This window comes from Lethenteron reissneri, chromosome 19 (genome assembly GCF_015708825.2).
Source record: "Lethenteron reissneri isolate LAM-NWPU_2019-01 chromosome 19, ASM1570882v1, whole genome shotgun sequence".
Taxonomy (NCBI): domain Eukaryota; kingdom Metazoa; phylum Chordata; class Hyperoartia; order Petromyzontiformes; family Petromyzontidae; genus Lethenteron; species Lethenteron reissneri.
In genome coordinates, this window is record NC_083797.1 from 1011985 (window position 1) to 1021782 (window position 9798).

Here is a 9798-nt window from a genome sequence, read left to right on the forward strand (position 1 = left end):
TAACCACTACACTCCCCGTACATATAAAACATACAGTACACACGCACAATCACACATACAAAGAGCCTCCAGATAGCCTTTGTGGCCTGTTGATTCCCCGTGTAGCCTTCATGAATATTCTACCCGATGTGGTCGGTGTGGGGACACAAAGGCGGCCGGGCGTGGTGCTGGCCACCCACCCCCTCGTGTGCCGTGCCGGCCTTCATATGTGCTCGCTAACATCACTTGCCTCAACAGTCAGTTCCGGCTATACGGGAGGTCTTTGTCTTTGTGTTGCGGTGAGCGGTGGCGCAGTGGTGAGCGCACTGCGCTCGGGGCTACCCCACCCCTCCCCTCGTGCGCCGTGCCGGCCTTGGTCGGCGCTCGCGAGCAGCACTCGCCCCAACAGTCGGTCCATCGACTCGGCCTGTACACGCAAGGGGCGCCTGCTGCGGACGTGCAAGCATCACCACTGGGGAGACAAGAAGGTGGCCGGGCGTGGTGTCTGCCCACACCGCCCTCCCCGTTCGCCGCGCTGCCTTTCGTAAGGCGAGGTGCTTGGCAATCGACACTTGACCCCGACAAAGTCTCGCGGAGGCTACACGGGGGAGCTTTGTCTTGTGTGTGGCTACTGAGGCATGCGGATCTGCCCGTATAGAGCAGCCCGCATGTCGGCAGGATTACGGATTACAGGCGGCAACTCTCTGCGAATTAATACTCAATTAATCCCCACCACGACACCGACTGTGCCCCCCTCCTCCCACCGCCCCCCCCCCGTCACTTCACACGTGGTGTAGTAAGTACCAGTGATGGTTCTTTCCCTAGGTGGACTCAGCCGTAAACGAGTACCTGATGCGATGGGTCAACCAACACGGGCAGGTGGGGAGACCCCCATTGCTGAGTGAAGTTCTAGCCACGTCGCTGCCACCACCACCACCACCGCCACCACCACCACCACTCCCAAAGCACCCTCGTCACACGCGTGGACTGCATCCCGGTCTGTGCGCGTCTACTCAGCCTGACATTGGGACTGCACCCACCGCCTCGTGTGCCACGGTGCCGGCCGTCGTAGGTGCTACTCGCTAACGGCACTTGCCCCAACAGTCTGTTGAGGCTACACGGGGGATTTTGATCTTTGTAAATACTTTTATTTATTTTTACCCGTGGCACGCAGCACAGCGAGGGGAGCAGAGTCGAGGGGGGGAGGGGGGGCTGCGTGGGAGACGCGGGAGGAGCGGGAGGGGGGAGAGCACCTGGGGCGAAGTCGCCACCAAGGCGGACAGAGAAGAGGAGGAGGAGGGGGGGGGAGGAGGAGGAGGGGGGGAGGAGGAGGGGGAGGGGGAGGAGGAGGAGGGGGGGAGGAGGAGGGGGAGGAGGAGGGGGGAGGAGGAGGGGGGAGGAGAAGGAGGGGGGGAGGAGGAGGGGGGAAAGAAGGAGGGGGAGGAGGGGGAGAGAAGGAGGGGGCAGGAGGAGTTGGAGGGGGGGGAGGAGGAGGAGGAGGAGGGAGGAGGAGGGGGGAGGAGGAGGGGACAGGAGGAGGAGGAGGGGGGGGGAGGAGGAGGGGGGAGGAGGAGGAGGAGGGGGGGAGGAGGAGGGGGGGAGGAGGAGGAGGGGGGAGGAGGGGGAGGAGGAGGAGGGGGGAGGAGGGGGAGGAGGGAGGAGGGATGACCAGACCAAGATGTCGAGGATGAGGAGAGGGTGGTGGAGATGATGATGAGGGGGGGGGGGGGGGGGGAGAAGGAAGGAGCGAGCAGCAGGGAGTTGCACGGAGGAGCAGCGTCTGTTTTCACAGTGGGCGGGGGAGAGGGGAAGGGTTCGGACCCTCACGGATGTCACGTGGTTTACAGGAGTCTCGAGCTGGCTGAATACGTTCCATGAGATATATATATAAATATACAATACATGCAAACCGGTTTCACCCTTCTTAGTAATCATCATAAGCACAGTGTTGGCCATCATTGCCGACTCCTCTGCGTTGCTCGCGTTTGTGTGCGCCAGTGCGGGGCCGTGCGAGGCGCCGGCATCTCTCCGTGATCAGCATTCATTCCCCCGCTCTCCCCACCAGCGCCCCCCCCCCCCTCGCAGCCCACTCGCCACCACATGAAGCTGCAGTAAAACTAACAACAGCGGGGGGCAGGGGGCGGTGGGAGGGAGGGATGATGGGAGGGGCGCGCTCGAGGGGAGGTGGAGGTTGTTGTGAGAGGGGTATTGAGTATTGAGGCATTTTACCTTTGTGAAGGTGGTGGGGGAGAGTGGGGGAGGGGGGTAGAGGAGGCGAGGTCTGGAGGTCAAGGATAGGCGAGACGAAAAATGATCCAGCCCCTCACTCCCCCCCTCCCTCCCCCCTCCATGCCTTCCGGCCGCTCGGATTTTAATTCTCTCTCCGTGAGCTGCAGAGGCCATGAACAGCACTGCCGTAGAAGCATCGGCCGCGTATTCACAGCGATAAGGGGGTCTTCATTCGTGGGAGAGATCTACTGGAGAGATGTACAGGAGATGTACAGGAGAGATGTACAGGAGAGATGTACAGGAGAGATGTACAGAAGATATACAGGAGAGATGTACAGGAGATGTACAGGAGAGATGTACAGGAGAGATGTACTGGAGATGTACAGGAGAGATGTACAAGAGAGATGTACAGGAGAGATGTACAGGAGATGTACAGGAGATGTACTGGTTATGTACTGGAGCCCTTTGATTCCTCGAGCCAAAACAAAGATTCTTGTCTTGAGAGGCAGAGTGATAACCCAGATACTCAGCGATACTCGCCACAACACCACGTCACGTACCCACGATGCCTGCTCCCAGCACCCACGATGCCGGCTCCCAGCACCACCCAGACAACCCCTTCCCCCCTTCTCCCACCAACTCACTACCACACCCCTCCCTCCCCCACCCACCCACTCACCACCCCTCCCCCCGCCTCCCTCCCCCACTCACCCAGACCCCCCCACTTCCTCTGCAGTCTTCAAATTCAACGTGGAGACATCGTTCGCAGGACATTAATCATCATTAGCACGCGGCCACCCCCTTCATATGCAGCAGCTCTGCGGGGAGGGGGGGGGCGAGAACGCTATGGAGGCAGCTCGGATCGGGGTGTGGAGCGGCCAGGTGAAAGGGAAATTGTTCTTATCTAGCGAGTGCTTTTACACGTCACTTCTACACAGTTAGAGCACATTTTCATAAAATATCACGGGAGGCGAGGGAGGTGGTCTTGAGCGCCCCCCCAACCCGTAATGAGCCTTCTGCTGGCCATAGGTACAGGGTCAAGGGTCAGCCCTGCTCAAGGTGAGCAGCAGGAAGCGAGGAGGATGATAGACCCCGATCAAGGGCGATACACCACGAGGAGGAGGAATATGTGGCTCTGTGTGATTATACGGCTCTCTGTGAATCTATGGCTCTCTGTGTGAACCTATGGCTCTCTGTGTGAACCTATGGGTCTCTGTGTGAACCTATGGCTCTCTGTGTGAATCTATGGCTCTGTGTGAATATAGGGGTCTCTGTGTAAATCTATGGCTCTGTGTGATTATACGGCTCTATGTGAATCTATGGCTCTCTGTGTGAACCTATGGCTCTCTGTGTGAACCTATGGGTCTCTGTGTGAACCTATGGCTCTCTGTGTGAATCTATGGCTCTGTATGAATATAGGGGTCTCTGTGTGAATCTATGGCTCTGTGTGATTATACGGCTCTATGTGAATCTATGGCTCTCTGTGTGAACCTATGGCTCTCTGTGTGAACCTATGGGTCTCTGTGTGAACCTATGGCTCTATGTGTGAATCTATGGCTCTGTGTGAATATAGGGGTCTCTGTGTGAATCTATGGCTCTGTGTGATTATACGGCTCTATGTGAATCTATGGCTCTCTGTGTGAACCTATGGCTCTCTGTGTGAACCTATGGGTCTCTGTGTGAACCTATGGCTTTCTGTGTGAATCTATGGCTCTGTGTGAATATAGGGGTCTCTGTGTAAATCTATGGCTCTGTGTGATTATACGGCTCTATGTGAATCTATGGCTCTCTGTGTGAACCTATGGATCTCTGTGTGAACCTATGGGTCTCTGTGTGAACCTATGGGTCTCTGTGTGAATCTATGGCTCTGTGTGATTATACGGCTCTCTGTGTGAATCTCTGGTTCTATGTGAATCTATGGTTCTCTATGTGAATATTTGGCTCTCTGTGTGAATATATGCCTCTCTGTGAGTCTATGACTCTCTGGGTCTGTATGCGAGTCGAGTCGAGGGCAGTGGTAATTCTGCGGTTGACGTCCGGGGTAGATTTGCGTGTTTGTGTGTTTGTGTTTAAGTGCGAGAGAGAATGTAACTCGCGCGCCAGACCAGAGAACGACACCGCGAATCCGACCGCAGAAAAACGAATTCCACGCAAAATGTCCAGCCTCTCAAATGGGCAAAGTGGCAATCACAGAGCACGGGCCGAATGGGGGAGGGGGGAAAGGGGGGAGGGGGGATGGGGGGGGCAATTATTGCGGCGGTGAGGGGAGGGGCCGTGGGGCCCAGGCGTGGGTGGGGGAGGCGATGAGCGGGGGATGGGGAGGAGGGGTAGAGAGGAGGGGGGGGAGCGGTTGGGGGTGGTGGAGTATGGAGATGGGGGGCGAGGGCGGGGGGGCCAGGGGGGCGGGGCGAGGGGGGGTGTTTGCTGCGTGGGCAGGGCGCGCCACTTGCCCGTCCGTGCACGAGTTTAATGGTGTCACGATTTCCTGCGTAGATGATCAGCGTCGCTCCCTTCTTGCCATCCTTCCTTCCCTCCCTCCTTACCTCCCTACCTGCCTCAGTCCCCTGTCGTATGATTTAACAAGAACAAAAAAACACCTCACATTTTGTCAATAATACCGTGCGGCTTTATAACAAACGAGTACTGTAATATTTAATAGGCAACGTTTCGGGCAACGGACCTTCTTTCTCGCACGTAATAATGCTCATCAGCGTATGGATGTGAGTGAATTGGTCACTACGAATCGATGTCTATTACGTTATAATTTGATAATTCATTTTATGAGAATAAAAAAAAATATGCGAGCCTGGCAGGAGTCGAACCTACAATCTTCTGATCCGTAGTCAGACGCGTTATCCATTGCGCCACAGGCCCCACGTGGCACACAGCTCCCAGGGACGAACTTATACCTCGGCCACCCACCCCGTGACTCCGACCATCACCATGATGATGGTCACGGTGTGGATGGTGATATCCGTCGTGATGATGATAGTTTTGATGATGATGATGATTAGGGTATAGATGATGTTGGCATTCGTGATGATGGTGGTGGTGATACCTTTTATGTGGATTATGGTGGTGATAGCGACAATAATGGTGGTGATCACAATGGTGAGAGTGGTGATGGTGATGATGGGGGTGGCGGGGAGGTGAAGGTATAAGTTCGTCCCTGGGAGCTGTGGGTTTCGTGGGGCCTGTGGCGCAATGGATAACGCGTCTGACTACGGATCAGAAGATTGTAGGTTCGACTCCTGCCAGGCTCGCGTGACTTATTTTTTTTTTTAAATATTTTTTTATTAAATAAATTCCGCACTGATTGAAAACGTTCATGAACCACACCGACACATTGACCATGCACCTTTTGAGATGAAAACATATTTCATCGGCGTTGTTTCGGACAACAGTCCTTATTAATGACTCCAACACGCGTGGCTCGCCTGCGGCGCACCCCGGGGCGAGCGTGCAGCCTGGCACCGCGCCTAGCGACCACGTGGTGCTGCTGCTGCTGCTCCCATCTGTCGTGGTGGCACCTACCGGCACGCGTGCGTGCGTGTGTGCCGGCATGTTGATGCGTGTGTGTGTGTGATGTGTGTGTGGTGTGTGTGTGATGTGTGTGATGTGTGCGTGTGATGTGTGTGATGTGTGTGTGTGATGTGTGTGTGGTGTGTGTGTGATGTGTGTGATGTGTGCGTGTGATGTGTGTGATGCGTGTGCGTGATGCGTGTGTGTGATGTGTGTCTTAATAGACTGTAACAGCACTTGCTGTTACAGTCTATTAAGGCTATACGGGTGATCTTTATCTTTGATGTGTGTGTCGATAGTGCGTGTGTGTATGTAGAGTATTTGTAAACGTTTGATTCCCGCTCACGGCCACCACCAATACCTGTGACTATTATCTGAACCGATCCTGGGGGGTCCTCTCCTAGGTCGACTCAGCCTAAAATGAGCACCCGGTGCGGTGTGTGGTCCACATCGCCACGAGGGAGACAAGGCGGTCGGGCGTGCGTGGTGCCTGCCACCCCGTTGGTGTGCCGTGCCGGCCTTCAACGGTGCTGCCAGCTCACAGCACTTGCCCCAAAAGTCTGCTGAGGCTATACGGGCGGTCTTTGTCTGTGTGTGGTGGTGCCGCGACTCCCCCCTCCTGCTCTAGGAGCCAGATGGCCGCTCCCCAATCGCGCGACTCTTTAATTTGCTCGCCGCTCATTAATAACTCGCGCGGATTGACACCCCCCCCATCCACACCCCCCCATCCACACCCCCCCCCCATCCACCCCCCCCATCCACCCCCCCCATCTACACCCCCCCCCTCGAAATCACCCTCCCCCACTCCCACTCCTCCCTCGTCCCGTCTCCCGTGGCAGCGCGGTTGCCATGGCAGCGGAACAGGTTTCCATGACGACGGCTCGTGAGCAGCTGCAGCAATCAGCGCGCGGTGGTCCAGCGGGATGGAAGGTGGGGGCTGGAGGAAGTGGGGGTTGGGGGGTGGGGGTTGGGGCGGGTTGCAGGGAGCGTCTACCCACGTCGTGCCGATACACCCCACGGGAGGGGAGGGGGGAGGGGAGGGAGGGGAGGGAGGTGGGGGGAGGGATTGAGGCGGGGGGAGCCGTGGTTACTGTGGCACTGTGGGCGTCACGGTGCAACGCGTTCCCTCGTGTCGGCCCGCGGAGACATTCCGCGTCTCCTCTCCTCCGTGCCATCAGGGAGGGTACTCCCCCCCCCCGCAACACCCCCCTCCCCACACACCCGCCCCCCACACCGTCCCCCCTCTAAAAGCCAAATCAATCCCACACCTGTGTCGCAAGTAAATCGCTACCCGTGGCTCCCAGTGAACCCATCATCACCACCACCATCAGCATCCCCATCCTCGTTGTTCGCTCTTCCATCTCCCCGCCTATCTCCCTCCCTCTCACTCGTTCCTCTCTCCCTCCTTCTTGCCATCCACCGATCCTCTCATTCATCCCTCCCTCCCTGCAAGCGCTTTATAGCTCATCGGATTCCTCCAGTATAAATTAATATTCTGATTCTGATCCATCCCCCACTCCTTCTTTCCCTTCCGCCTTTCTCTCCTCCCTCCCTCCCATCCCTCCCTTCCTCCCATTCCCCCTCTCCCCCATCCCTCCCTCTCTCCGATCCTTTGCTTCGTTCATCATTTAGTTTTTTCCCATTGCTTTGCTTTACGTGCTCCTCCTTCCCTTTTAAGTGAAAGATCTTGCGTGTTTTCGCATTGTGCAACAACATCAATCTGTGCTACTTTCTTCGTAGACACACGAACATGAACACGAAGAAGCACGCTCTGCTCCTCCTACTTATTTCTTCCCTCTCTCTCTACCCCCCCCCTCCACTCTACCCCCTCCCTCTACCCCCTCTCTCTCTACCCCCTCTCTCTCTACCCCCTCTTTCTCTACCCCATCTTTCTCTACCCCCCTCGCCCTACTCTCTCTCTATCTACCCCCTGCTTTCTATGTAAAAAAATGTTAAACTACAACAAGTGCTGCATCTGCACCAAGCACTCCTCGCAGTTCTATGGCCTCCGACGGTAGCTCGTATCTGCACGCAGAGCTCTCCGTCTTCTGCTACGGAGCACACGGCCTCCTCCAGCGCCCACTGTTCCTTGAAGGGCGGCACGGCGTGGGTCAGCTGTGCACGCCGGAACTCCAGCCCACACACCCTGGCACCGACCAGAGCGCAGAAGATGCCCAGGCTGCTGGCCGGACGTTTCCCTTAAACGGGCACCTTCCCCACCCTGTATACGGCGAGCTTGGCCTAGCCGACGAGCATGTTGACCGGCCCCTGAAGATGTTGGGATCCATCGCCCTTCGAGTGTCCAAAGATGAGAACCATCGGAGAGGAATGGAGGCTGAACCTAAGGAGGATGTTTCTAAAAACCTTGAACAGCGAGTCCAGGCTCTTGCACTCCACGTATTGGTGCGCCACCGTCTCCACTTTCCCGCAGAACCGGCACTCCGGGGACGTGTCGGTGAAGCGCGCCAGGGAGGCGTTGGTGGTGACGGTGCCGTGGGCGATGCTCCAGCTGAGGTCGCCGATGCGGTTGTACGTTGGGCTGGAGTAGAGTTGCCTCCAGAGATGCCTCTCCGGAGAGACGCAGGGCAGGGCTTTCCTCCAGGCATGGTCCTTGTGGCTCCTCAGGGTGTCCTGTTCGTGAAACCGGACCATGTAGGAGTAGAGCACCTTCCTCTTGACGTTTGCGAAGGCCACCTCCGGTAGGTCTTCCAGCCGGCACAGGTCGTGATCCGCCTTCGCTTGTCAGCAGTGGTGACGCAGTGGCGCAATGGAGAGCTCCGGTGGAGGGAGACCGAGAGGGGCCTCGTCATCCCCGATGCCGATGGGGGCGTTCTCCCCGCTGCCGCTGAGAAGGCCCCGTGGTTCGGCCAGGATCCGGGAAGCCACCCGGAACGACTGCAGCCCCTGTCTTTGCGATCATCTCGGCCGGTTCGAGCCACCGGCCCCGTGTTCCGGGCTCCACCAGATCTCTCATCCTGGTGAGCCGCGTGGTGGCGGGGCGCCTCTCCATGCCGGGGGTGGCGGTGGTGGATGGCAGCTTTGTCTGCGGGTTCCTGAGGATCGGTTCGAAGACCAAATTCTTGGCCGATCGCCGCTGGTTCAGCCTCCTGACGGCGAGGGAGCTCCACGTCTGCAGGACGCTCCTGTTGAAAGGTGGCAGCAGCTGTCCCAGTGGGAGGCCCTGCAGGTCCATGTAGAATAGTTTGTTTGGAGCACTGCAGAGCCCCCAGCTGTTTCAGGAGGAAGGAGGCCGTGACGCTCCAGGTCGGTGCAGGGGTGGCGTGCAGGAACTTGTGTGCGGCCTGCAGTCGGAAGGTGGCCAGCTGACTCCGCACGCACACCAGCCCGTGACCGCCCTCGACCAGTGGCAGGGCCAGGACCCCAGCCGCGACCCGGTGTCCTCCGCCCGACCAGAATAATTCGAGGACCCCCTTCTGCAGTGCGATGGCGAGGCGCATGGGGGAAGGGGGGTGGTGCCACGGCATGGACGTCACCGGCTGGTTCACCACCAACGTCTTCGTCCTGAAGGTGAGGAACTTGCACGGGCGACTCCAGGTGCCCAGCAGCTCCTCCACCTTCTCCTCCAGCTCGACCCAGTCCCTCTGCGGTGGTTCCTCCTCTGGTCCCAGGAACACCCCCAGGTGGTGCAACAGCGATGTTGTGCTCTAATTGATGGCTTTTGCCGTTTTCCGGACACTGGGTCATGTCCCACGCTCCAACCAGGAGCACGTTGCACATTTGCCAGTTCATGTTTGATGAGGAGGCATTCGAAAAGACCCCATCCAGGGAGCGCAGGATGAGGAGGACGTCCCCCCCTCTCTCCCATCCCTCTCTTCCATCCCTCCATCTCTCCCATCCCTCCCTCTCTCCCTCTCACCCATTCATCCCTCCCTCCCATCCCTCCCTCCCTCCCTCCATCTCTCCCATCCTTCCCTCCCATCCCTCTCTCCCATCCATCCCTCCCATCCCTCCATCTCACCCATCCCTCCCATCCCTCCATCTCTCCCATCCCTCCCTCTCATCCCTCCCTCTCTCCCATCCCTCCCTACCATCCCTCCATCTCTCCCA

The 9798-nt window shown here is 57.9% G+C and overlaps 2 non-coding genes across 2 annotated transcripts; one reads left to right on the forward strand and one right to left on the reverse strand.

Moving 5' to 3' along the window:
* Positions 1-5009: 5009 nt before the first annotated feature.
* TRNAR-ACG (transfer RNA arginine (anticodon ACG)) lies at positions 5010-5082 on the reverse strand. Its single transcript has one exon. It is a non-coding gene; the product is annotated as a tRNA-Arg (tRNA).
* Positions 5083-5398: 316 nt separating this feature from the next.
* On the forward strand, positions 5399-5471 carry TRNAR-ACG (transfer RNA arginine (anticodon ACG)). The gene has a single exon. It is a non-coding gene; the product is annotated as a tRNA-Arg (tRNA).
* The last annotated feature ends 4327 nt before the right edge of the window (positions 5472-9798 follow it).